Source organism: Chlorocebus sabaeus, chromosome 16 (genome assembly GCF_047675955.1).
Source record: "Chlorocebus sabaeus isolate Y175 chromosome 16, mChlSab1.0.hap1, whole genome shotgun sequence".
In the NCBI taxonomy this organism is placed as follows: domain Eukaryota; kingdom Metazoa; phylum Chordata; class Mammalia; order Primates; family Cercopithecidae; genus Chlorocebus; species Chlorocebus sabaeus.
The window spans coordinates 76,886,839-76,914,654 of record NC_132919.1 but is presented as its reverse complement, the minus strand read 5'-3'; the positions used below and the strand labels follow the sequence as shown (position 1 = coordinate 76,914,654).

The 27,816-nt window shown below is 52.0% G+C and overlaps 1 protein-coding gene across 13 annotated transcripts in view; it reads left to right on the top strand.

Moving 5' to 3' along the window:
- Window positions 1-27,816, top strand: part of RBFOX3 (RNA binding fox-1 homolog 3) — a 523,695-nt gene that overhangs the window by 288,148 nt on the left and 207,731 nt on the right. For all 13 annotated transcript variants that reach the window (XM_037993660.2, XM_073005459.1, XM_037993665.2 and 10 more), the window contains exon 3: window positions 16,958-17,063. The gene's annotated coding sequence lies outside the window, so the exon portion shown is untranslated. The remainder of the gene's footprint in view (window positions 1-16,957; window positions 17,064-27,816) is intronic.

Genomic DNA, 27,816 nt, shown 5'->3' with positions numbered 1-27,816 from the left:
AGGGAGCATGCACACTTTGGAAGCTCAAGCTGCATCCCACGCTCGTTTGCCAGATGTCAGCCAGCTTTGAGGCTGCCACGGGGCCACGGCAGATTGCTCTGGAAGCAGAGGGAAAGTACTGCTGCTCCTCCTGGCTGTGACAGTGGCCCACGTCCCCAAAGCCCGTTCCTTCCCAGATGACTGCAGGCTGACAAGTGACTCCCTTCTCATCCCTCAGTCCTTTCCTATTGCAGGGAGGCCCTGAGAGGGTGGCAGTCCCCAGGCCTGACCCACTGAAGGATGCAGAGCTAAGGCGAGTTGTGTGGCTCTGGCAAGTTCCCAGGAACAGCAATGACCCCTGTAAATGGCTTAACAAGAGGAAGTGGGTTTTCCATCTCCCACCTGCTGCACCCAACACCACAGAAGCACTTGAGTGATTTAGTTCCTCCTAGAAATGGGCACCTGAAGATTTGCAAAATAGCCTGGAAATGCAAGATCCTGAGTTCTCACCATGCCTCTCTAGCTAGACAGCAAGCAATCTGCCCAAACAATTGGTCTCCCTTCGCCCACTTGCATCTGCATGGTAATGAACCCTCACTGCGGGCTCGCATTGGTGCATTGCTCCACGCACCATCGGCCACGGGCAGAACATGCCTCTCTTGCCAGCTCTTGGCACGCGGCCATCTCTGGCCAAGGCAGAAGAGAGCTGAGCAGGGCACCACCTCTTCAGTAATCCTGGCAGCGTCAAACACAGGACGAAGGTCAGGAGCGAGCCCCCACTGCAGAGAGGCGTGGGGAGGAGGTCCAGCTGGGTGGGCAGGTGGAGTCACTGAGTACCCTGCATCTGTTGGTGGCCTCAGCTGCCATTACAGCCCATCTCTTGGCTGCAAAAACGTGCTACCATTATCATCACCCAGGGTGGCAAGGTGGTGCCTAAAAGCTCACTTCACAAAACAGTGGACCTCTTGTAACCAGCTATCGTGTCTCCGTCTCCAGGAAGACTGCTCTGGGGATGGTCATGAACTTGGGAGAGCATCCGTCTCATGTCTCTGCCACAGCAATGGCTCAGCACAAACACTGAGAAAGTAAGTGGCTCCTGGAAATAAACTCTCCAGACCCAGGGAGCTTCCTCGAGACGCCCCAGCGCATTGTTTTTCTTGATATTGTGGAAAACAATAGCAAATCTGCTCCTGTTGCATGCCAGTGCTGTGTGTCTTTCACCAGCATCATTTCCAGTCCCAGTGACAATGGGATCAGAATATCAATAATCTTCCTTTGACACCTAAGACAATGAGGCTTAGAAAAGCCGAAAGCTTTGAAGGAGCCCCTCCTAAGGAGGGGGGCTGTCTAAACCGGGGCTGCCTGGTTCCCAGCCTCATGTCCCTCAACACAATGCCCCCATGTACTTCTTACTTGCAAACTAACGCTTGTGACAAGTGAGCTCAGGGCCAGCTGGCCACATGCAGTGCCAGCAATCCAATACGCTTGTCTAGGTGCTTAGCAATTGAGCTGTGTAGACAGTCGACTGTGTAGACAGCTGGGAAGGCAGCTTCTGGGCAAGGGACTTGGGGAGCTACAGTACTGCTGGTCAGCTCACTGAACATCACAGGCCCCCCTTGAGAACCCAAAACAAGCCTGGTATCCTCCCTCTGGGGCATGCATATGTGAACGCACAGCCCCAGTGGGGGCTTCCCAGACCCCTAGAAGCTCCTTCGTCCATCCTCAGCTGCTGTCTAGGGGTCCCTGTCTCAGTGGCTGGAGACCCAGCTGTGCCTCCGGCTATACCCCAACCCTTCAGCGTCGTGCTTGGCCACCATTGCCTTTGGATGCTGCATGACACGTGTTCCATCTTCCCTGGGAAAGTGAGCTTCTCCAGCCAGGTCCTCAGCTCTGCCATCTACTAGCCCAATCTGTTACGCTTGACATGGACAAGGGAGAGGAAGAGAGATAACTTCTACTCGGGCGTGCTGGTGCCAAGCTCTGTGCTTGGAAGCTTGCCTGGGCGCCCCACCTGTACCATCTCACTTAATGACTTGGAACTCTCCCCCAGTCCTTCAGCATTCTGGTTCAGAGCCCGTAGCCCCACCCTCCACTGCACACCAGGTTGCTCCACGGAGCGGCTTCTCGATCTTGCTCTCTCTCTCCCCCTTCTTTCCTGAGGTGCCCCTCTTCTCCCTGCCCCCCTGTATTTTTTACTGTTTATGAAGCACAGCTCAAAACCCACCCTCACCTGTGAGTCCTCTTGCCCCTCCTCATCACACCCATCTCTTCTTTCCTGGCCCTGATGTTTTTCTGTGTCACTTTTTATATTTATTGTATAATTGTTGGTGTGCAGGTAACATTGAGAATAGTTCAAAGAGCAGCTTCTGCTCCTGCATTAGAGTCCAGATTCTTGGCCAGGCGCGGTGCCTCATGCCTGTAATCCCAACACTCTGGGAGGCCGAGGCGGGCGGATCACTTGAGGTCAGGAGTTCGAGACCAGCCTGGCCAACATGGTGAAACCCCATCTCTACTAAAAATACAAAAATTAGCCGAATTCAGTGGCGTGCACCTGTAGTCCCAGCTACTCGGGAGGCTGAGGCTGGAGATTTGCTTGAACCAGGGAAGCGGAGGTTGCAGTGAGCCAAGATTGTGCCACTGCACTCCAGCCTGGGTGACAGACAGAGACTCTGTCAAAAAAAAAAAAAAAAAAAAAAAACCAGATTCCTGAAATCCCGGCTCACAATTCCAGCTCTTTGGCATCCTGTGCCATGCACCTTATGGGGTCCTCTGTGCTTGCTGAAGACCCACCGCTTGCTTCCCTCTGCCTCTGACATCTCTCTTGTCTGCTAGGACACTGGCGATGGTAAAGCTGCCACACTGCCACCGTTTGGAAGAGAACTTTCTCACCTGCACTCCGTGGGAAATTTAGAGTCTGTGTTTCTGTGTCATGCTCTGAAGGGCTCCTGTGTCCCGGTTCCAATTAGGAGTGGGCGTGTTGGGGCCGGACCTGGAGGGGTAGAGTTGAACATTTGGCTCAGGGGACCTGGCTGCCATAGCCTCTGTACATCCTGCTGCCATTGCAAGAGTGTCCTGATTTTCTGTTCGTTTTCTTTCCCTGACATTGAGGAGTTGGTGCAGACACAGGGAAGACATGAGGTAGAGACTCCGGCATCACTGTACATTGTAGAAGGAAAATGAGCCCATAGAAGACTGTGGCGTCCCTGTGCCCTGGGCTCCTGCATGGCCTTTGCGCCCATTGCAGTTCTCATCTGACCTGTGCTTTAGACCATCTCAGTCTGCAACATAAAGGCCGCCCATCCAATCACTGAGCTGCCTCGTGGCACGTGGATATTGCCATGGCACGGGGGCCTCTAGGACCTGCTCCCTTGGGACCCTCAGGCATCTGTGGATGGCTCCAGGCAGAACCACCAGTTACATTCAGGATCCAGTGCTGCCGTGACGGGAGCTTTTGGAAGAATGTGCTGGACTCTGAATGTGCAGAGAAGGTGGCTTCTCAGGAGGCTGAAGAATCTGTTTTCCCCCCGCCTGTTAGCGGTGGCGAGAGCCGGACTCTGATTCTGAGACCTGGAACAGCCCCTCAAAGTTGTTTTTGCTGTAAACAAGCGGCAGTTCTGCTCCAAGGTTTTAGGGGGAAGACGGACTCACACCAAGAGCAGGCGGGCAGGGCTCCCGAGGGGAGCTGCATGGTTTCAGTCCAAGGCTCTCCTGGCAATGCCCAGAGGGTGGGTGGTGAGCAGCCGCTCTCCCAACAGAGTGTGGGGACAGACTCGTGGTTTCATTGCAAAGGATTTTGGAGAGGTGGGAGGAAGAACTCATTCTGGCAGTAGGGTTGGTTAGATATGGGCAGGGTTTGCCAAGGGAGGGCAGGTATAGGCAGTTCCCTGCTGGGAAGGGTTTAAAATAGCACTGATTCTCACAGAACCAGAAGCCGTTAATGAGGGCTACTGCCTGAAGGCAGGAAATGACCAGATGGGCGTTCTCCAGTCTGTGCCCCAAGCGGCACCACCTGGGATCCTGCTGCATGGCCAAGGTGTTCAGATCTGTCTCTGGCAGAGACTGCTGGCGCTCGTGGGGGTCTGGACTGCCAGCAGTGCCCCTCTGGTCCTGGGAGGTCCCTCTGGTGGCTTGGGATCAGGGTCAGCACCAAGATGGGCTCCACACAGGAATGAATTCCAGCCACTCCCTCCAGGAGCCACACCAGCAGTGGTCAGGAAACAAGTCCACCACAGCCTTCTGGAAAGGTCTCTAGTCTCAGGAGACACCAGCCACTCAAGCCTCCCACATGCCACTGAAGAAGATAAGCTGGCCCAGAGAAGACCAGCAGCCTGGACAAGACCAGCGGCCCAGAGAAGACCAGCAGCCTGGACAAGACCAGCAGCCTGAGAAGACCAGCGGCCCAGACATAGACCAGCAGCCTGGACAAGACCAGCGGCCCAGAGAAGACCAGCAGCCTGGAGAAGACCAGCAGCCTGAGAAGACCAGTGGCCCAGACATAGACCAGCAGCCTGGACAAGACCAGCGGCCCAGAGAAGACCAGTAGCTCAGACAAGACCAGCAGCCTGAGAAGACCAGTAGCCTGGACAAGACCAGCAGCCCAGAGAAGATCAGCAGCCTGGACAAGACCAGCAGCCCGGAAAAGACCCGCCGGCCCAGGCTGCTCTTGGTGGGGGTTCTCTCAGGATGCTCAGGCTGAAAGGAGGTCAGTCGGTCTTCAGCTTTGAGCCAGAACCCGGGCCGAGCCCTGGGTCATCACCACTCCGGCAGCACAAGTGGGACCTCCTAGGACAGGGCTTCATCTCTGTACCTGCAGGAGCCCCCTATGCCGTCTTTCTCTCCCGCCAGTCCCCGTTCTGCCTCTTTCCTTTCTCTGCGTCTCCTACCTTCCTCGCCTCTTCCTTTCTGCTGTGGATCACTGAGCCCCTGGGTCCCCTGCTTCTTGGTGACATAGCGTGACTTTTCTTCCTTCCTGGCTCCAATATGTCAAAATTTTGTAACAGGAAAGAAAAGCAGGAAAAACCATCTGGGAAGTAGGTCACCTAAAAAACAACCACCTGACTATAATGAAATCCGCTTTTCCAGTGGGCTGCCTCCAGGAGAACCACATCCGGTGCTGGCTTCCTTTCCCTCCGCCCACCCCACACCTTCCCTCCTTCCACAGTCAAATTTATTTTTCCTTTCTTCCTTCCTTCCTTCCTTCCTTCCTCCCTCCCTCCCTCCTTCCCTCCGTCCCTCCCTCCTTCCTTCCTTCCTTCCTTCCTTCCTTTTCCTTCCTTCCTTCCTTCCTTCCTTCCTTCCTTCCCTTCCTTCCTTCCTTCCTTCCTTCCTTCCTTCCTTCCTTTCCTTCCTTCCTTCCTTCCTTCCTTCCTTCCTTCCTTCCTTCCTTCCTTCCTTCCTTCCTTCCTTCCTTCCTTCTTTCTTTCTTTCTTTCTTTCTTTCTTTCTTTCTTTCTTTCTTTCTTTCTTTCTTTCTTTCTTTCTTTCTTTCTTTTTCTTTCTTTCTTTCGTCTTGCTCTGTCACCCAGGCTGGAGTGCAGTGGTGCCATCTCCCCTCACTCAAGCTCTGCCTCCTGGGTTTACGCCATTCCCCTGCCTCGGCCTCTTGAGTTGCTGGGACTACAGGCACCTGCCACCTCACCTGGCTAATTTTTTTTTTTTTTTTTTTAGTAGAGACAGGGTTTCCCCATGTTAGCCAGGATGGTCTCGATCTCCTGACCTCATCATCTGCCCGCCTCAGCCTCCCAAAGTGCTGGGATTACAGGCGTGAGTCACCACGCCCGGTCTCACAGTCAAATTTCAACACCCAACTCTTAGTATGAAATTTGCCAGTAAAAATACTGCCAGCAAAACCTCTCATTAGGCGAATCATGAAACCCTCACCACTGTGGTATGGCTCAAACCATTGCTCAACTGCATTGCTGAGAGGGGAAGCCACATGGTGCGGGGGGTGATGGCTGTGAAGATAAAGTGGGGAGATTTGCTGCTGTTTGCATTTCCCAGACCTCCCAGGCTCCTCTGCCCCCAGCAGTTTCATTTCCTGGATTTTGGATCAGCAGCATCCTCTGTGTTGGAGTTTTGGGTGAAGCACACAGACCTCCTTCTCCTCTTCCCTTCTTGCTGGACTTCTTCTTGGCCGCTGGTTGAACAAACACCACTTGGAGCATACAGATCTTCAGGCCCAAAATGCTCCTGTTCCATTCATGATAGGAATCAGCCATCGCCATGGCAAGGGCTCCAGCTGACACCTCCCCAGTTGTAAGCTCTGTCTACTCAGCAGCTTTGTCAGCAGCTGCCAGGCAGTTTAGGAGCTGAGGCCGGATGACGAGGGGTTGGAGGTTTTTCCCAATCGACAGGCAACTTTTTTTAAAGGGGGTAAAGACATTTCTAGAAATGACAAAACGGCAAACTTAACTTCCATTCCTAGAAAAATCATCATGAAACTGACAACTCAAGATAGGAAAGTTAGCGTATTACTTGTGAATTGTCCTGCTCACATAAAGAACAAGATTTGCCAGCCAGATCGAATCTCTTTCCCTGCCAAGGGACCGCCCAGGTAGACAAGTTGGCACCCTGAGGTTCACCTTGGCCTCATCGAAGGTTGCACCTCTTTTTCTTTTTTTTTTTTTCAAGAGTGTGATTCTTACATAGAAGTGTCTAAAGTACCTACTAGTTACCTGGAAAGCAGCTAGTTAATTAGTGGAAGCCAGAGTTTAGGGATTCCTTGTCAATCTGCAGACAATTTCAGGTCTGTGTTTGTCCCCTCCGCGTTTGAGACCACATCCAGGGGAGAGACATCCCCTTCACTAGAAGGCCCTGCCACGGGCATCGGTGCTGCTGCCGGTGCCTGCTCAGGACTCGATTGCCAGCAGAACCCTCCAGGGTGGACCCAAACCACCAGCCTCTGGGTGGAAGCCAGATGCGCGCACCCTGAGCCCCACAGGTGAACCCCGGTGAAGCTGAACCCACAGGGCTTCACCAGCTCCAATCTGCGTCTTTGTTCTGAGGTTCACGTGGGTCTGAGCCAAGGCCATTGGCCTGACTGCAGAATCAATAGCAACTTCCTTATGGCCGTTCTGTTTGAAAAGAAACATCTACAATTTGATGCATTAGGTCTGGTTTGGTGGAAAGAGTGCAGACTTCGGAATACGGATGAACTGGGTCTGCAATTTCAGCCGGACCGTGTGCTGACTGTGTGGCCTTGAAAAAGTGGCAATTAGAGTCTGCACCTCTTTGTCTGAACGAGGGGGGTGGCCGTGGGGGAGATGGGAGGAGTGTTCCGTGAGGGAGCATATGGAAAATGCCAGCTCCTGGTCGGTCTTCATGGAGGATCAGCTCCTTTCTTTGAAGGATGTATGTGCGTGCACGTGTCTGCACGCATCTGTGTGTGTGTGTGTGTGTGTGCATGCATGTGCACATGTGCGGGTGAGTGTGCATGTTTTGTGTGCACCTGTGTGTGTTTAGCAGCTGGAAGCTAGAGTCGCCAAATAAAAATACAGGGTGCCTGGTTAAAGGTGAATATCAGATAAACAATGAAAAATGGTTAATATAAGTACTTCCCAAATATTGCACAGTATGAACTTACACTAAAACAACGAAAACATTATCTGTTATCTGAAATTTCTAATTTAACTGCATATCTAGGAGTTTTATTCGCTAAATCTGGAAACCATCACTGGAATGAGACTTGTTATTTCGGCTGTAAGATTAGGCCCACAAAAGCAGATATGCAGGGGTCTGAGGCCATGGTGGCCTTGTGGGGAGGGGCTCTGGGAGGAAGCACCCAGGTTCGCAAGCCCAGGCTCCTTACATTGCCATTTAGCTCGAGACCCTCCCTCCCTTTCTCACATTTGGAGCTCCTTCTGTTGCACTGAGCAGAGCTACGAGCTGCAGTCCCTGGCTGGGAGCAGAGGTGGTAGCCATAGGCCCTGCTGAAGGGGGCTGCCCACAACTCAGGTGGGTCCTGAGTCTGCACTGAACTGGGCAGCACCACCCACAGCCTGCTGGCCTGGCCCCATCTACTTGCTGGCCTGGGCTTGGGGTGGTGTTCTCTGGAAACTTCTCTGTTTGTTTCATGGGTGATGTTCAATCTTCCCAAAACAGGACCCTGTAGAGTTCAGAGCAACTGCCAGACAGTCACAAAGCCACTGCATAGCCTCATCCTCAGCCCCAGCCCCTCTACCCTCCACTATCACCAGCCACACCTTCTCCTCTTCTGCGCAGCCTCTCTTGCCCTCTCCAATTTTTACTTGGCAAATTATACCCTGGTGCTCCCAGCCTGCTCAGTGGGTGCTGTCAGGCCTTGGCAGATTCCAGTGCCAGCAGCAGGGGGTACAGACACTTGCAAAGGGGAACTAATAGGAAATGAAATAGCTTTCCTCCCCCAAAGACCCCTCCCAGCGCTGCCGGCAGACCCACCCCTTGCGGAGTGAATTGTTTCCAATCCAATCTCGTGTTTATTGAAGTTTCCTCCAGGGTTAGCTCGGGAGGCCTCTCCCCAGCCCCTTCCGCGTGGCCTTATTTACCAGAATCCCCTCGGTGCGCCATTTAAGCGTCTCCATTAACATTTCCTGCATCTTGCTCATTGCAAGCAAGGCCCTCAGAGACCCCCAGGGTGGCGGCACGGCGGCAGCCCGCAGAAACGCCAGGCTTATTTTAATTGGTTTGAAACTGTTGCTGTCGACCACAGAGGGGTCCCTTTCCTTGAGTAATGACCTGGAATTTGATCATGCGGCTTTTATGAGCTTGTAACACTGAAAGTGTAACCGTGTGAGATCAAAGCAAGGACCAGGGTGCACATCTGTCTGGCTGCAGTGGCCAGCAAGTGTGAAGGCACAGCCTGGGAGACACCGCTCTCCCCCCCACCCCTGCGGGTCCCATCTGTTGGGGGATGGGAGAGGTGGCTCTTTTCACATCCCCTCTGGCTTCCTTGTCAGCCTGCAGATGGTGGCGTGAGAAGAAGAGGGAAAAGCCACCTCTGCATCCAGCAGCTTTTGACCTCTTTCTCAGTATGGAGAATGCTTTGCTCAGAAGACAAGGATCTGAGTCCCTAGAGAGAAGGATGCAAGGGAGCCGACCTCTTGGAGATACAGATGGTCTAGAGTCTAGAGGCCGTCACTAGGGATGAAATGGCTTTCCCTTCCTCTTGGGAAGTGGCTCCCTCCGGAATCACGCCATCGTGTACATCATCCATTTACTTGGTCGTCAGGCCACCAACCGATGAGATTCTATGGAGCCACTAATCATATAAAACACTGTGCTTTTGACACCAGCTTTGTGTCACGCATGTATAATCAGGGTCTGTCACTCCTGCAGGGGGCCATCAATCTAACCATGCTGATCTCAAAAAATTTTTGGAGCATTTTTATAATTGAGGTAAAAGATAAATATCTATCTTCCTCTACCTGCAATTAACAATAACTAACGGCTGGGCGTGGTGGCTCAAGCCTGTAATCCCAGCACTTTGGGAGGCCGAGACGGGCAGATCACGAGGTCAGGAGATCAAGACCATCCTGGCTAACACGGTGAAACCCCGTCTCTACCAAAAAATACAAAAAACTAGCCAGGCGAGGTGGCGGGCGCCTGTAGTCCCAGCTACTCGGGAGGCTGAGGCAGGAGAATGGCGTGAACCCAGGAGGCGGAGCTTGCAGTGAGCTGAGATCCGACCACTGCACTCCAGCCTGGGTGACAGAGCGAGACACGGTCTCAAAAAAAAAAAAAAAAGAAAAAAGAAAAAACAATAACTAACACTTTGTTCTCTTGCATTAGTCTTAAAAAAGAAAAAAGGAAGGAAGCATCACAGACAAAGTCCAAGTCCCCTTCCAGCACAGCCAGCCCGATTCCCCTCCACACCCAGAGGCCGCTCTGAGCATCGATTTGGCATCTATTATTTCTGTCCCTTGAAAAAAGCATTTACACACACATGTAAGCGTGGACCAGAGCTCACACTGTTTTGTCTTCTTCAGATGCACATGTATGGTCTCTTTCTTCAACTTGCCTCTTTGACTGAACATGGTTTCTGCAGCTCAGGTGTGTTTCTGATACCTTCCTTTTACCTGCTGTAGAGAATCTGACTTAAAAACTCTCCCCATTTCCTTTGTCCACTCTTTCATTCATGAAACTCCCAGTGGTTTGCAAAGTGCGGCTATTTTGGAGAATGCCGAGTGAGTCTTGGTGGCTGCCTCCTGTCTCAGGCGTGTACCTGGCTGCGAGTGGCCGGTCTTGTCCGGGTCCTGCTGAGGGCATCTGGACCTGCCTGTCCCACCAGCTCCGTATGCGATCTCAGTCTCCTCCCAGCATCACTGACACTGAGGCTGATGGTTCTCACTGTACCCACGAGAGAGCCCGGCTCTGGCGTGTTGTGTCTGTTGCGGCTGCCTGACTGCCATGCCTCTCTCCTTTGCTTCTCAGCAGGTTTGGGGGTCCTGCACCCTCCCAGGGAGCCGCAGTCACCCCAGCTCCTACTTTCTCACTCGGGAAAGCAGGCTGTACCTCAGAAAGATTTAGAGCAAAACATGAAGCTGTTTTAGTGAAAAAAAAACCCTAAGTGACCCATTCAGAAAACAAACAAACAAACAAACAAACAAACCGTAAGTGAGACAGACCCATTCAGAAACTTCTGGGCTTTCTTGTTAGACCCCATTGTCCGTAGCCCCCTCAATGAATGATCATGAGCCTGTGACTGAAATGGCATGTCAGGGCTGTGACCCCTCGCTGCCTTCTGAGGCTCTCTGGCTACCTGGGCCCCCAGGTCAGTTAGCAGGACCACGGACCCTCCCAGCAGTTGCGGGCAAGAGCCAGACATGCAAGTGAAGGTAAACAGCCTCCTCTTTTCAGAGGCGGAAGGTATTTGGTGTGGCCACACAGCAGCTCCCGGAGGTGGGAGGACAGAGGAGGCAGAGGTTCCTCTTGTCTTGGCGGGTTGTGGTGGGCTCAAGATCTGGGCTCTGAAACTTGGGAGCAAGTGGCCCCCCCAGGCAGAGATGCTGCTGCCCCAGGAACCTTACTGGGAGGTTGGGACTCAAACCACAGCCCCCAAGGATCTGGGGGTGGGAAGGGGAGGCTCTGAGCAAGGGGTACCCATCGCAGAGCACAGGCCTGGCCCGGCCTCACTTTATCTCCAGGAAGAAAAGATGAGGCCCCACGCAGCACATCCCTCCCTCACTCCCCTGAGTGTGTTACTGGACTCTCATCAGGATTATAGGGGCTCTGGCTGCTCCCCTACACTGACCAGAGCCCTGGATGGTTGGGCCTGGGACCTGCAGCGGGGTCTGGGGTGAGACCTCAGGGTGGGAACAGGTAAACAGGCCCAGCATAGGTTGGCTACATGAATGAGTACATGAATGAGTGAGTGAAGAAGTAAGGCATGGACCCAGGCCGCTATATTCACTGCACTTCACAGGGAGGTCCGTGCTCTGGACGTTTGTGGGGACATCTGTCCCATCTTTGGCACTTCACTAAGAAAGGGCCTGGAGTCAGATCAGGCCTCCCCCCGCCCTGTCTGCCCTACCCCTTTGATAATTCTCAGTCCACTGGGGTGTGCAAGAGCCTGGGAAGTGCCAGAAGCAAAGGTGGGCAGCTATGGAAGAGTTCACATTGCAGATGGGGAAACTGAGTCTGCAGCTGGCTGACCTTAGTGAGAGCGAGAGCAATGTGGAAGTGCCACGCTGGGCTCTCTAGCCAGATTCCCTGGGTTTGGGTCGCAGCTCTGCCAGCATGCAGGCTGTGTGCCTTGGAGTGGGCTCTCCCAGCATCCTACATCTCAGCTTCCTCCTAGGGTCACTGGAAGGGTTAATGAGTTATGCTGCAGAAAGGGCTTCCCCAGGTCCCAGTGTGGCCCTGCAGCTCTGTCTAAGCTGCCTGTCCTTTCTCTCCCACTCCCACCAGCTCTCTCCCCCTCGAGGAGACTACAGCAGCCGCAGAAAGCTGCACCTCCATCCTCACATGTGCTCAGGCCAAGGAAGACCCGCGGGCAGCAGCAGCAGTTTATTAAGCCAATAAAATCTTAAGTGCATGAGCTCTGGAGACCCCTGAGGTCTTTTTATGTGCATGAAGGAGCTGGAGGGTTTCCTGGGCCTGAGTCTTTCTTGCTGCTTGGAACAGGTGGGTGTACAGCAGTCTGCCTTCTCCCCTGTGTCCCCATCCCAGGAAGGTACCTGTCACCTGACAGCCAGTCCTACCACCTGCCCCCACCTTGGGGACCCTGGTCTGGTCTGGCCTACTATCCTCACTCGGACATTCCAAGAGCACAGGACAGAGCCCAGCAGACTCATGCTTCTGCCCTCGCAGTGCATCTGGTGGCCTGCCTCCTGCCTACCACACCTCATCCCATCAAAAGTGCTCAGGCCACAGCCCCTTCCTCATCTCTGCTGCGCCCTAGAAAGGCGGGTCAGGCTGTGGCTTGCTACCACCGGCTCTCTGTCTCATTGAGAATCTCCCCTCGCCCTCTTTTTAAAAAAATGTGCTATTTTCCTTGTCTCTCCCGCTGCCTGCTCCCCTTTTCTTCCCAGCCCTCTTCTTTGTCTCCTGAAACTTCTCCTGGTGTGCCTAATTCCTGGAGGCTGCAGCGGCTTTGGAGAGCCAGCCCCACCTCGCTGTGCACACACAACCCTGAGAATCAATTCAGAAAATGATTAGTTACAGTACAGTAGCGCTGCTAACTGTGGCATTTTGCTTTGCAGTTATTGATACATCATCAGAATTGGGAAGCAATAGTCAGGAAGGAGGAGGAGAAGGGAGAGGGGAGACGCCTGTCCTGAAATGTCAGCTCTGACGGGGAGGGATTTTCAGGTCCGAGTGAAGCTGGCACCTGGGTTGTCCTCATCACAGCTGTGCCTGACTTTACATAGGTTCAGGAGGGACAGTTTGTTCCAGGTTCGTGAAAGTGCAGTCCTTGCCCCCAAGCAGACAGGAGGCCTCGGGCTGCCTCCTTCCCCTTCCCTGTTTCTGCCATCATGGGGCACAATTTCATATTCCACCAGCCAAGACTGCATGCTGGGCAGAACATGGGGAGGTGGGATGTCTGGTTCTGTTGATGGACAGGGTCAGCTCCAGGAACCCAATCTGGGAGAGATCCCAGAGGCCCTAGATAGGTAGGTAGGTAAGTAGGTAGGTAGATAGATTAGATAGATAGATGATTGATTGATAGATAGATAGATAGATAGATAGATAGATAGATAGATAGATAGGACAGACAGATTTTCAGGAATTAGGTCATGTTGTTGTGAAGGCTGCCGAATCTGAACTCTGTAGGATAGGTGGACAGGCTGGAACCTCAGGCAGGAATTGGTGCTTCAGTCTTTTTTTTTTTTTTTTTTTTTTCTTTTGAGATGGTGTCTTACTCTTCTTACCCAGGCTGGAGTGCAGTGGTGCAATCTCGGCTCACTGCAACCTCTGCCTCCTTGGTTCAAGTGAGTCTCCTGCCTCAGCCTCCTGAGTAGCTGGGACTACAGGTGCACACCACCATGCCTGGCTAATTTTGGTATTTTTAGTACAGACGGGGTTTTACCATATTGGTCAGGCTGGTCTCAAACTCCTGACTTCAGGTGATCCACCTGCCTCAACCTCCCAAAGTGCTGGGATTACAGGCGTGAGCCACTGTGCCCGGCTGGTGCCGCAGTCTTGAGGCAGCATGTTTTTCCCCAGATAACCTTAGTTTTTGCTGTTAAGGCCTTTCGACTGACTGGATGAAGCTGCCCACATTGAGAAAGGCCATATCCTGTGCTGAAATCAACTGACTTTAGGCATTAGCCACAGTTACCAAGTACCACCCCAGCAACACCTAGGTTTGTGCTGGACTGAATCCCAGGGAACAAGAGCCTGGCCAAGTGGATGCATAACACTGACCATCAAATGCCCCAAGACCCCAAGAGCTGATGACCAGGGTTCAATGGATGGGCCTAGAGGGCAGTAAACTCCTGGAAACAGCAATGTTTCTGTGTGTTATGGAAAATGGGCTCCTGACTTGCATTAGATGTTTAATGCTGAGGCAGCGCTGGTGGGTGACTTGTCTGCTACCGGTGAGAAACGGAGCCGTGCTCCCTCCACAGAAAGGCCCGGACAGAGGCTGGGAAATGCAGGAGGAGGGCGGAGGTCCTTCTCCTCTGTGAGCCTGCAGAAGCTCCACCTCCCTGACAGGACAGGACGCTTGGCAGTGGGGAAATGGACAGCCGCTGCTGACTGTCCTGGAAGCAGGACAGAGCTAGGGGGTGGGTAGGAGAGAAAAGACAGACAGGGGTGGGAGGGGCCTATGGGAGCCTGTGCTGGGAGGAGTGCAGAAAAAAGTCTACAGGAGCCTCGAGCTTGGTGACAGATTGCTCTAGGGACACAGAGGAGGTCTCGCCCTGGCCTGGGCGGGCTGGCAGGGCTGAAGTGTGCACCGGTCATGGGGAGAGGACCCTGGGAAGGAGGTAAAACTGACTGTGAAGGGCCTGGACCCCCAGGCTCAGGAATCTGGACTTAACCCCCAGGCCTTGAAGGGAGCTTCAAGAGATTTTAAACAACTTTATGCTTTAAAAATCTACTCTAGGGACAGGGTGGGGAATGTATGCTAAGGAGGCCATGCTACTGGTAGGGAGTGCAAATAGGAGTTGGAATACCGCGTCCGGGGTAGCCGTGCATTCACATATTTATCCCTCGTTCCTCATTCCCTGAGCATCTGCAGCTTGCCAGGCCCTACTCCGGTACAGAGACCGCGCAGCAGCTCCACGTGTCCTTGGGAAACTTCCATTTTAGGGCCTTGTGCACAAATGAAGACAATGACGACACTACTTTATGACTGTGGGGTATGAAGAATTACCTGAGACTGGGTAATTTATAAAGCAAAGAGCTTTCATTGACTCACCGTTCCTCATGTCTGGGGAGGCCTCAGGAAACGTACAATCATGGCTGAAAGTGAAGGGGAAGCGAGGTGCGTCTTACATGGTGGCAGGAGATGAGAGCGAGGGGGGATCTGCCAACTACTTTTAAACCATCAGATCTCACGAGAACTCACTCACCATCACAAGAACAGCATGGGGGAACCGCCCCCGTGATCCAGTCACCTCCCACCAGGTCCCTCCCTCAACACGTGGGGATCACAATTCCAGATGAGATTTGGGTGGGAACACAGAGCCTAACCATATTATGGTGCGACAGGTCCTGAGCAGAAGCAGCAGGGATGGGGCAGGGGCTTCCGATACAATGGCTGGGGGCTTCTCCGAGGGGAGGCCTGGACAAGCAGGTGTCACGCAACACCTGGAGGAAGGCACAACATGTGCAAGGACCCTGAGGTCAAATCCAACCAGAAGACCCCCATGGGTGGGGCAGAGGGAGCAAGGAGCAGGTGTGAGAAGCAGCGTTGGGAGTGGGAGGGTGAGGCGTATGCAGGGGATGGGGTGGTGCCCACAGGGCCAGAGCCACGGTGTGGGAGAGGAAGTCTCAGGAGCGGTGGAGGGAGGAAGAGTCTAAAGTTTCAGTGGAGACCCCGATCATGTGCCACCCCCTTCCTGCCCTGTCTTCCTTCCTCCTTCCTCCTTCCTGTGCAAAATCCACTCTCAGGTGCTTTGAGGAACACAAGCCACGTGAGGCTCTGTTTTAGCGGGGTGGGGTTGCTATAACAAGATGTCATAGACTGGGTGGCTTAAACAACAAACATTTTTATTTTATTTTATTTTATTTATTTTATTTTATTTTATTTATTATTTTATTTTTTGAGACAGAGTCTTGCTCTGTTGTCCAGACTGGAGTGCAGTGGTGTGATCTCAGCTCACTGCAATCTCTGCCTCCCAGGTTTAAGCGATTCTCTTGTCTCAGCCTCCCTAGTAGCTGGGACTCACCACACTCGGCTAACTTTTGTATTTTTAGTAAAGATGGGGTTTCACCGTGTTGGCCAGACTGGTCTCAAACTCCTGGCCTCAAGTGATCTCCCCCACCTCGGCTACCCAAAGTGCTGGGATTACAGGCGTGAGCCACCGCACCTGGTCCAACAAACATTTACTTCTTACAGTTGTGGAGACTGGGAAATCCGAGATCCAGGTGCCAGCAGATCTGGTGTATTGTCACCGGGAGATTGGGGGGGTGTAGGTGGAGAGAGAGGAGAGAGACGGAGACAGACACTCTTATGAGGGCACTCATCCCATTCAGAGAGCCCCACCCTCATGACTTTATGACCTCCCAAAGGCCCCACCTTCAAATACCATCACATGTGGCCTTTGAGGGAACAGAAACACTTGGACCATGGCTGACTCAGTCCCTGCTCACAGCCAACACAGATCAGCAGGGTGAGCCACTAAGAGGAAGAAGCCAGGTGCCCCGTTGACATTGCCCCCACCCAGTGTCTAGCAGGGAGGCCTGGTGGCCAGAGGCCTTCACACTGTCAACCCGAGAGAAGCCTAAGACCGAGAAGGAGAATTCATGGCTGCTCGTGACCCTGATGGGTTCTGATGAGAAAACAGCCTTGCTTCCCATCAAGGACCTAGCTAGGCCACAAGTGCAAACCACGGGGGCTGCTCGACCCACGCCGGCTGTTACAATTTCCTCTAGGATGCAGCCCAGCACTCGGGAGCTGGGTCTGGTAACGGGGCTGGTGCTGAGGATTCATCCCCAAGGAGGCTCTGACGGTGTGAGAGAGACCAGGGGCCCACCTTGGGGACAGGCGACTGGGCCATTCCCCCATCAGTCCAACCTCCAGCCTGACCCCATGACCTGCTGGCACTCTCCCCTCTGACCCCAGCTTCGGTTTTGATACTGTGAGTCTCACCTGCAATATCCGGGGCTGCAGAGCTGGAAGCATCTTCTACCTGTGAGGTGGTAGACAGGGACACCTTCTTGCAGCTTCTCCCAGCCTAACACACTCCTGTTTGTATCGTTCAAAAGACACAGTTCCCGTGACACTGTCCTGTAATATTTTCAATCAAGAGTGCGGGAGAGCGTGCGTCTGATGCACTCCAGATATTCAGAGATTGAAAATCGTTTTGTTCTCTTGTTTTCTTTTTAAAATGCAGCGTGAAGTCAGAACAGCCAGAGGAAATTCTGCCACCATTTCCCCAGAGCTGGTCTGCAGCCCCTCCGTCTGGGAACCTGCTCCTGGAGTCAGCCCTCTGCAAACAGGTATGAACCTCTCTACGCAGTGCTGTCTGCTCCCCCCGAGCTGGTTCTCAGATAGGGGCTTTTCCCAGACCTCGGGGTGGCCCACCGCCATGAGGGGTGATGAGTGAGGGTGTCTACAGGGGGCAGCTTTGGTCTGCAGAGAGGAGGGTCCCCACCTTGGGGTTCCCCAACTCCTCTGTGCTTTTCACCTGCCCTTCTCTAGTCCCCTCACTAAAATGCAAATCAGTGAGTGTATAATAGATAATTAATAGACTGATCAGCCAGCAAGGGAGGTAAGTAGATAAATAATTTTAATTATCCTTGGGTTGCCCATAAATTCCCTCACTGCCTTTTTATTAAACTCTCTGTTTACAGGAGTCATTTATATTGCATGTCATGTCGCCTCCCCCGCCTCCTGGGTGGCTCCCACTGGGGCTGACCTAGGATGGAACAGGACTGTGTGACCGCAAGATCTTCTCCTGGTAGAGCTTGTCCTGGGCACAGTTGTCAAAAAGCTTTGCCCAAGTGGCCAGCTGGATGGCAACAGGGCGGACACACACAGCTCACACGAAGCCCTCCTTCTGCGCCCCGAGGTGGCCGCAGCCTATATTTAGGCCTGAGTCGGAAACCTTTATTATACTTGGCACCTGTGCTGTAGGTATGAGCTCATTCTTCTCCCCAGGGATGGCCTTAGCCTATTAATAGCCTTGGCTGAGGTTCCCTCCTTGCTCCGAGTGCCAAGAGAGAAAGTGGGTTAATAAATATCAAAGAAAACTCCCTCAGAGGGCCTGGGGCCAGACTCTCCCAGATTCTCCAAGAGTCATGGATGTCGGGCCCCAGACCAGGAGAGGGGCTCCCTTTTCCCCCAGCCTCTCATCTTCCTCCTGACAGAGGCCCAACGCCCAGGCTGGGAGGTCTGAGCACCAGGCATGGCAAAGCTCTCCCAGGTGCTGTCAAGCTGGGGGTAGAGGAGGGCACCCGGCACGGGAGGCCGAGGAGGTTGGCTCAAGTGGGGCTGTTGGCATCTGGGCAGCAGAGAAAGGGAGGCAGGGAGGGCACCCTGGACCTTCTGGCACCTTCCTTCTTGCCTGCACCCTCTCACGTCCTTCTGCCCACTCAGCAGCGTGGAAGGGAAAGGGAGGAAGTGACCTTGGGATGGCCCCCGAGGAAGACCCCACCCTCATCCTCTTCCAGGCCTGGAGGCTGCGGCAGGAATTGTTTAGCCTGAGTTGGAAACAGTAAGGGAAGGGAGCCCCAGGAACAAAGCAGGGAGGGGAGGGGCGCTTCCAAGGGCAGGGTTGCCAGGGTGGGCTGACAGCAGGCTCTATTGCACTTGATTAGCCGAATTCCAAGAGAGTCACACGCGTGCGGGCCGTGGCTGGCATTCTGCATGGATGTGTGAGGCGCCCTGGCCTGGCGCATTGTCAGCTAGCACTGTTGAGTGGCTCGGGTTGGGGAAATGTCTCACAGCCCCGTCTCATTTACTTTCCGCTGTTGCCATGCGTGGGTGCTCTTAGCAGGACTCAGGGAGGTCACAGCCACCCAGCTGGGAACTGGCAGAGCTGAGGCTCAGACTGGGGTTATCTGGCCGCAGCAGCCGCTGCCTGTAGGCCTCAGGTCAGGATGTTTTCTGTGGAGCATGGGGCCCTGTTGGCGAGATTTCGTCTATGTTTTCTGGCTTTCACCCGCTGGACATGAAGTCAGACTGTGGATGCTGCTGCTTTTATGAAACTCGACCCTAGCTGAGCTCTAGCACGGCGGCCAGTGACGGCAGAGTTTGGGCAGCCTCCAGTCACTGGCTCGCACAACCGCTGCCCAGGGCTGGACGCTAGAGGCTACGGTAGGTCAGCCCTGGATGGTTAGCCAGGTTGTGCACTCTCTGCTGGTTGTTCTGCTCTCCTTGGAGGGAGGCTGGCTGCCCATGGCAGAGAGGGAATTCAGGCTGAGCAAACGAAAAGGCCTTTTTAAGTTTCATTCAATGGAATTAAAATCTGAAAAATGGCCCAGTGGAGGCTCCCTGCCCTTTCAGGCGTTTGTTCAGCTCAGAGCTGTGCAGCTGGTCCAGCCCCCGCCCCAGCCCACACAGGCTGTATGGGAGGAAGACAAAGGGCCAAGGGAGAGGCAGAAAGATGTGACCATGACTTCCCCAAAGTCTTTCTCCCCTGTTCAGGGGCTCGCTGGAGGGGGCAGCCGAGCGCATTTCACGTCTGTCTGTCCAGAGGAGGCGGACAAGGGGGGCAGGGCTCTGCCCTGTCTTGGGAAATGTAGGTGGAAACACGTGGCTCTGAAACCAAACAGCAAGCCCCGTTGGGATGGCTGTGCGTCGTCTTGATTTTTCTGATTATTTTTAGGGTTTTTTATTTTCTGATTATTTTTAGGGTGCACCTTTTTAGGGTTTCTCATCTGATTCTGTTTTGGGAAGTTGGGTGGGTAGAAAAGAAAAACATAATGATTGAAAGGCAGGACGAAACTGATCCCTTCATCCCAGTAATAGCTACGATGGCAGGGCTTGGCTGGTCTCAGGGTTCCAAGCCCTCTGCCCCCACCTCTCCCTTTCTCCACCACACAGGCAAGAACCTTTACTGGCTCTGCTTCATCTGCCTGATCTTCAGGAACTGAGCCACTGGGGAGCCACCATCGTAGGGGTTGATGATTGATTAAAAATAGCCAGAGCTGTGCTTCCTGCCCCGACCAGGTGGCAGCCCCTCCACCCTGCTGAAATAGCATCCTCTGAGAGCAGGGCCACAGCAGAGTCCACCCAGCCCTCTAAGCACGGGGCTCAGGATCGCGTCCGTGGAAAATGATGGAGTGCTCCAGTGTGAGACACGGTGGAGGGCGGAGGCAAGTGAAGGAGGTGAGGGATTTGGTTCTCCCACAGACACAAGCAGGTGTCAGCAAGACTCTGCCTCGAGAACACAGCGCCCGTTTCACGGCCAGCTCTCCCTCTTGTAACCCAACAGCCACCAGCACCTTCCGAGAATCTTAGAGTTGGAACCAAGAACAGAAACCCCGGGTTTGACTTCCATCCTCTTATTCTAATCCCATCATCTTCCCTCCCCTGGGGTGAGGAGGGTCTGGGGACCTTCAGCAAGATCAATAATTTTCTTTTTCAATTAAAGTCAGGTCAGTATATTTTGATTATTACACAACAAATAGATGTTTTTGTGGAAAACACAGACAAGACAAACAAAGAAGTAACAATCTGTCAGAAATAACCGCAGCTCACACCTCGGTGTGTGTGTGATGTGTGTGTGATCTAGCAATAATTTTTAACCCAAAAGAGTATGAAAATCCTTTTGCAAAAACAGGATCATGCTATATGTATTTATATATATGCACATATGTATCAAAATATATAGGTACATATGTACATATATTTATATTATATACAAATATATGTACATATATACATATATTTACATGTGTATGTATATACATATATATATATTGTTTTGTAACCTGTTGTTGCTAGACAGTATTTTCAGGAGCATATTTCTAGGTTGCTATTAACCTCATTTTTCATAACTGAATATCATTCCATTGCATAGAAAAACCATAACCAGTCCCTCAAGCCTGTTTGCAAATACTGAGACAGGCATTAGCCACCAACCCTATTTCCAAAACGCTATGCTACACTCTAAGAAACTAGAAGATTAATTTTCCAAACAGGAATTAGAAAATGATTATTCACATTATAAAGGAGTCTGCAAACATATACTCCGAAGAGCTTTTTTGAGAAATGGGCTCCCTGGGGCGTTAAAACTTCGTATAATGGATAAAAGCCCAAGTCACAGGCAGCTGTGTAGTGGGTGGTACATCTGACTTCATGTTCCTTCCCTCATGGAGATCCTTCCCAGGTCCTCCAGATGCATGTGTGGCCAAGTACACACACACACACACACACACAGGCCGACATGCACACATGCATGCAAACACGTGCACACTGTGTGCCTCACACGCAGGTGCATACACACACATACATGCACCTAGTGTGTGGAAGCTTCTCTTCATTGTCAGCTGAAAGGTGATGTTAATTAATTCATTATTAATCATATCTATTTATCAGATGGTCTGCCCCTAGCCACCATTCCTGGGGAAGAAACTATCATTTCTCTCTAAAAGATAAAGGGAAATAGAGGTTGATGAGTCTGGGCAGGTCAGTGCCTCCAGCCCATGTGACTTATTATTTCAGGAGGCAAGCAGACAAACCTCAGAAGAGAAAATGCTCAGGGGACTTTTCATAAAATCAGGTTTAAAAGAAATGCAGATCCCTGGCCTGCAGGTTAGAGTCTCCAGGCTCAGCACCTGAGGGGGCACAAGGTGGTGAGCATCTTTGCCCTAACAAGTCCAGCTGAAGACCCTTGAGACCCCCACTTCCCCAAGACCGCTCAGAGGATGCTGCCCACAGGTGAAGAGTTTGTGTGTATATTTATGCAACCATATACCACATAAGCAGTAAACATATTTCTGGTATATTTCTATTCAATTTCAGGTATATATATTTCTAAAATAATTTGGTGAATTAAAAATAGTAGCATAAATGGACTATTATATTTGAGACAAGGTCTCATTCTGTCACACAGGCTGGAGTACAGTAGTGTGATTACAGCTTACTATAGCCTCTAGCCCCAGGCCCAAGCGATCCTCCTACCTCAGCCTCCCAAGTAGCTGGGGCCACAGGTGCACACCATCAAAACCGGCTCATTTTTAAATATCTTTTTTTGTAGAGATGGGGTCTCACTATGTTGCCCAAGCTGGCCTCAAACTCCTGAGCTCAAGAAATCCTCCGGCCTTAGCTACCCAAAGTGCTGGGATTACAGGCATAAGCCTCCATGCCCAGTCAAAATGGACCTTTTAAAGTGAACAACTCAGTGGTATTGAGTACATTCACCACCTCTGTCTCATTCCAAAACATTTCCATCACTCCAAAGTCAAGCCCCTTACTTGGGACTATTTTAAATATTATTTTGTTTTAAAAGGCATCCAAACTACCACCAGTCAAAACCTTTGCAAACTTGTCCGGGTGCGGTGGCTCAAGCCTGTAATCCCAGCACTTTGGGAGGCTGAGACAGGCAGATCACGAGGTCAGGAGATCAAGACCATCCTGGCTAACACAGTGAAACCCCGTCTCTACTAAAAAAAAAATAAAATAAATACAGAAAACTAGCCGGGCGAGGTGGCGGGCGCCTGTAGTCCCAGCTACTTGGGAGGCTGAGGCAGGAGAATGGCATAAACCCGGGAGGCAGAGCTTGCAGTGAGCCAAGATCTGGCCACTGCACTCCAGCCTGGGCGACAGAGCAAGACTCTGTCTCAAAAAAAAAAAAAAAAAAAAAAAAACCTTTGCAAACCAAGGCAAGTTCAATGGTATATGAAGCCTGGGACTTGGTATCATTCATTCATTCACCCACTCATTTCTTTCACCATCTATTTTCTTTCTTTTTTTTTTTTTTTTTAAGATGAGAGTTTTGCTCTTGTTGCCCAGGCTGGAGTGCAATGGTGCAATCTCAGGTTCAAGCGATTCTCCTTCCTCAGCCTCCCAAGTAGCTGGGACTACAGGCGCCTGCTACCACGCCCAGCCAATTTTTTGTGTTTTTAGTAGAGAAGGGGTTTCACCATGTTGGCCAAGCTGGTCTCAAATTCCTGACCTCAGGTGATCCACCCACCTTGGCCTCCCAAAGTGCTGAGATTACAGGCGTGAGCCACCGCACCCGGCCAACACCGTCTATTTCTGTAGTGCTTGCCAGGAACCAGAAACATCTGGGTGGAACCCTGGCTCCGTCTTACTAGTGAGTGATCCTGAATCATGTACTTAACCTCTAGGCCTTGGTTTCTTATCCATGAAATGGGACAGTAACGTGTCTCTTGAAGAGCTGTTGATGGAAGGGGAGAGGTATTTATTTATTGTGTGAGAAGGAATCAGCACAGTGCCCAGCACGCAGTGAGAGCTCAGTGGGTGCACATGTTTGTTCACGCTTGTTTTTAATTGTGTTAGAATACACAGAGCAAAAGCTGACATCTTGACCATCTTTAGTTCAGTGGTATAAGTGTATTTACATTGTTGTGCAAAGATCACCACCATCCGTCTCCTGAACTCTTCATCTTGCAAAGCTGAAACTCTGTTCCCATTAAATAATACCCCCCAATTTAGAAACCACCCCGCTCCCCCAGTCCCTAGCAGTCTCCATCCCGCATGCCATCTCTGTGAATTGGATGACTCTAGGGACCTCACGTGAGTGGGATCACACAGTATTTGTCCCTTTGAGTCTGGCTTATTTCATTCAGTATAACATCTTCGGGGCTCATCCACGTCGTGGCCTGTGTCAGGATTTCCTTCCTTTTTAAGGCCTTGTAGATTCCAATGTATGGGTGGGGGAACCACATTCTGCTTCTCTGTCCATCCCTTGATGGACACCTAGGCTGCTGCCCGCTTTTGGCCGCTGGGAGTAGTGCTGCTGCAGGTGGGTCTGAATTTTCATGACTGTCTTGACACTGTGGGATGGAAGATGAACTGACTTGGAAACTCGCCTTCCAGCGAGGTTCTCCTCCCCTGCTTTCTCACACGTAAAGGCAGAGCCTGTGAGACTGGCCTGCAGATGGCCTTTAGATGAGCAAGGCCAGAGCCTTGTCAAGGCGACCCTGAGTGCCAGACTGTTCGGAGTACACCTCTGTGGTCTCAGTCTTGAAAACACACATGCCACCGAGGCAGTGTTCCCCCTGGTGCTACACAAGGCTTATCACTCTGGGAGACTTTGTCTTCTATTAGCCACTCAACCAGAGGGGTTCCAAGTCCGGGTGTGGCCCAGATGGACAACTCACAGCCCCAGAGGGCTGGGCCTAATTAAAGGGCTTGGTCTACATGTGCAAAGTCCTTCTTGACATAACGGGCTGGGACCAAGAAAGTCCCACACATTACACAGGCTGGAACCCAGAGAGTGGCCTCTGAGGCTCTCCCAGGTCCATCCCAGCAGGGGAGCATCTCCTAGCCAGAGGCCCCTCCCTGGGGCCTACGTATGTTAAAACGAACGATGTGCGGGGACTGGGAAGGTCCCGCGATATTTGATCTGGTGGCCCACAATATTTCAAGAGGTGATGGTGAGGAAAAGGGGCATGTTCTCCCAAGGTCAAGGCCGGAGTCAGGGCCCTGCATCAGCCCTGGCAGCTATGCCTCCCCTGTTTGGGACTTTGTTTATAAAAGCTTTGTGGCCACCTCAGGAAGAATTTTCTGAAAAGGAAACACTGCAATGTCCATTTTCTCCCAAGACCCATTCATCTCTTCTAGAAACTTAAAATACATGTGCAGCCCCGGGTGCCTCACCAAGGTCTCTGGTGCAGAGGCACAGGGTCACGTCTGGGTGACCCCCAGAGTCTCGAAACATCAGCTTGGAAACTAGATCCCCTGAGGCATTCATCACATCAGGCAAAACAGCAATAATAATAATAGTCACAGCAATATCGTCTTTATCCAAAATGGTCTCTCCATCAGTTCTGGTAGAACACGCCAGTTCACGTTGCCCTGGCCTCCTGGTTCCGTCACTGACTGTCTGGTAGGTCTTTCTGCTGTTCACGGTTAAGTTTATTTAACCCACACAGATTCTCCCCTCCTCCACGGTTTTCTCCCAAAGTCTATTTCTCTATTTCATTTTTATTAAGAAATCAAAGAGCATTTTTTAAAAAAATCAGGGCTCAAATTAGCAGGATCACATCTCCCCACTTCAGATGGAATCACCTACTTTCCTTTCTGATTCTTCCCATCTCCACTGGATTCTGGGTGCTTCCCAGGGCAATATTGAATGCTTGGGACCCATATAAATTTCCGGGGGCTGCAGTAACCCAGCACAGACAGGGTGGCCCCAGCAATGGAAATTTCTTCTCTCGTGGCTCCGGAGGCTGGAAGTCCAAGATCAAGGTGTTGGCAGGAACCAGGCACAGTGGCTCACGCCTGTAATCCCAGCACTTTTGGAGGACGAGGTGGACAGATGACTGGAGGTCAGGAGTTTGAGACCAGCCTGGCCAACATGGCAAAACACTGTCTCTACTAAAAATACAAAAGTTAGCCAGGTGTGCTGGCAGATTCCTGTAAGCCCAGCCACTCGGGAGGCTGAGGCGGGAGAATTTCTGGAAGGCGGAGATTGCAGTGAGCCCAGATCATGCCACTGCACTCCAGCCTGGGCCACAGAGTGAGACTCTGTCTCAGACAAAAAAAAAAAAAAAGATGTCGGTAGATTTCTTTGGAGGCCTAATCAAGGAAAGCCTATGTGGGGTATTGAGGAGCTGGCTAAACAGAGATGCTGGAGGCAAGGACATGGCCGTTCCCCTTGGCATGTAGATGCCGTCTTCTCCGTGTCCTCATGTGACCATCCCTCTGTCTGCGTCCGTCCTAATCTCCTCTTCCAGAGACCAGTCACTTTGGATTAGGACTCACCCTAATTAACTCAGTTTAGCCAAATTACCCCTTCGAAGTCCATATCTCTAAACACAGTTGTCCCTTGGTATCCTCAGGGGGTTAGTTCCAGAAACCCTACGATCCGATGATGCTCAAGCCCCTGGTATGAAATGGCACGGCCTCTGCATGTCACCCCCGTGCATCCTCCCGTACCCCCAGTATGAAATGGCGTGGCCTCTACGTGTAACCCACGTGCTTCCTCTGGTACCCCAGAGATCACCTCTAGGTGAGGCAAAAAGGCCTCATACAATGTAGATGCCATGAAAGTAGCAATTACACTGTATTTTTTCACTTCTGTTATTTGTATTGTTGTATCATTGTTTTTATTTATTTTTCTAATACTTTTGATCTGTGGTTGGTTTAAGCCATGGATGCAGAACTCTAAGATCCAGAGGGCTGCCTGTACAGTCCCATTTTAAGGAACCGGTGGTTAGGACTTCAACATAGGAATTTTGAGGGCACAAAACTCAGCCCCTAACAGAGCCCGATACCATGCAGGGTTGTGTCTGGGTGTGCTGGACAGGGTTTGCCGGGTTTCCTTTCAGGAATGGGACCCGCCCCCACATCCCGCCCTCTCTGGCCTCTGTTTTGCCAGCACCGAGATACCGCACCTGGCCTCTTATTTATGAGTTCATTTCCCATGTCCCTCCCATATTTCCGAGGCCAGCCGCATATGCCACCAGGGAAGATTTCAGCAATGCTGAATCCAAACAAACCTCTCCAGTTACAGACTCGCGTCCTCCCGCCTCCCAGCCTTGCATCAGCAGGCTGCTGTCTGGTGCCACCACCCAGCCCTGATCGATCGTGCCACCAACGCGGTCTGTTTGCTGCTGTCTTGTCCTGCCATCAAGGTCAACATCGCTCGCATCCAGCAGCAGTGGCGTGTTGCAGAGTTGCCCACACCACAGTCCTCCACCCACTTCCACTTCATTGGTTGAAAAACTGCTCCGGCTCCACCCCCCCACCCCTGACACCTCAAACTCAGGGTATATAAGTAAGGGCAGTGTCAAGAGGTGGGGGCCCTAGCTTCTCCAGCTGGACCCTGCCTGTGAGACGACCCTGGGATCTCAGGGGGAACCTTCTGACACATCAATGGCCTGAGATGGCTTCATCGGCAGGTTCTGGGGCTGCAATGCTCTGCTGTTCTCCTGGTGTGCCGCATTCCACCACGTTTGGTGACCTGGTGGCCGCAGAATCTTTCTGACCCTCTCCATCAAGTGAAGCATTGGCTTGCTGCCCGCTGCACCCTTGGTCATGCTGCATCCTGGCCTGGAAAGCCCTTGTTAGTCAAAAGTTGCTTGTCTTCTGATATTTAATCCAGGTGTCCTCTCCTGGAGAAGGTAGCCCCAACTCTCCCAGCGCCACCTCTCTGCTTTCTGCGCTCACCCATCATGAAGCCAGCCTATGCTTCCAGTCTCTTCTCTACCAGAAAGGAGCAGCTAAAAGCCGAGATTTGTTGCAATTTAGCTTTGTCCCCCACCCACGCCTTCACAGTGCCCGGCACTTATTTGGTGTTTAATAAACTGCCCATTAAATGCAGGCATAGCTCCCTTTACCCTGGGGTGTTACTCGATGGGGTGCTGCAAAGTAGCTGCAGATGCTTTTCTGACTTCCAGAAGACATTTCCAGTGCTCCTGGACTTGCTTGGTCTAAGCTGGCTCACGTCTACTTTTAGCTGTTTGCTCTGAGATGCTGCTAAGTCCAATGACTTAACCCGAATGCATTTTATATTTGCTTGATGGCAAACTCTCCACAAGGAGAAGCTTCCAGAATGGGACACTAATACCCGTGACATCTTCCCAGACACATGCTTTGTTTGTAATTCATAGGCTTTTTTGTTGTTGTTGTTTATTTGACCATTTGAGTATAGTCAGACAAATAGGCTTTTCTGCTCAACTGTCTAGAACAATTTCTAAAGAGTAGCTGGAGTGAGGTGGGGAAGCACCCGGTGCCTGAGTCACCCTATGCGCTCCTGTGGCCCAATTCCAAGGGCATAACTTCCTGAGGGCCGCCCCCAAGTGGGCTGGGACCTATGAACTGGTCAGTGTGGCCGGCTGTGTTTATTATGAATAAACATGACTTGGGCCTGACCCCCACGTCCCTGGGAAAGGCACACTGTGCCCTGGCCTGTGGCCACCTGCTTTGTGGCAGGCACTGGACCAGATTTACAGTGTCTGTCCTACATCAGCTTTGCTTCTTTCTCCTGGAGGTCAGAGCTCAGCCTGCTCCTGGGACCCTGGGACTGCTGATTGGAAGGGGTCTCAGTGGTACCAGGGGGATGGCCCAGGGAATCCATGTCACCAGGGAGAGATGAACCTCACCTGCTCTACT